The sequence below is a fragment of the Penaeus monodon genome, chromosome 25, assembly GCF_015228065.2.
Source record: "Penaeus monodon isolate SGIC_2016 chromosome 25, NSTDA_Pmon_1, whole genome shotgun sequence".
Taxonomy (NCBI): Eukaryota; Metazoa; Arthropoda; class Malacostraca; order Decapoda; family Penaeidae; genus Penaeus; species Penaeus monodon.
Genome location: NC_051410.1, coordinates 21184262 through 21184527, shown reverse-complemented (window position 1 = coordinate 21184527; position 266 = coordinate 21184262). Strand labels below are relative to the sequence as shown.

At 52.3% G+C, this 266-nt stretch overlaps 1 protein-coding gene across 1 annotated transcript in view; it reads right to left on the bottom strand.

The window, feature by feature from the left end:
- The window catches only part of LOC119589112 (organic cation transporter protein-like), a gene marked incomplete in the record, with an annotated part of 16544 nt that overhangs the window by 13377 nt on the left and 2901 nt on the right, over nt 1-266 (bottom strand).

Sequence of the window (266 nt, the reverse complement as noted above, 5' to 3'; positions counted from 1 at the left end):
GTGTTAGAAACGAAAAGATATAAATGTGATTAAGGTGGATTCTATCTACAGCGAAGCAGAGCTCACCTGGTGGCGCGCGGGGTCTCGAGAGCGCCAGGCGCGGGGCGGCACGAGTGTCAAGCTCGGCGTCAGAAGCCGCGCCCATGCTCTGGGATGATGATCTGCGTATCCCTGTGGCACGTGGTATGGCAGTTAGAACTAGCAATATTGTCACAGAACCACTGCAGCAAAAACTTGGCACATTACTTTCATACAAAATCAGGCCA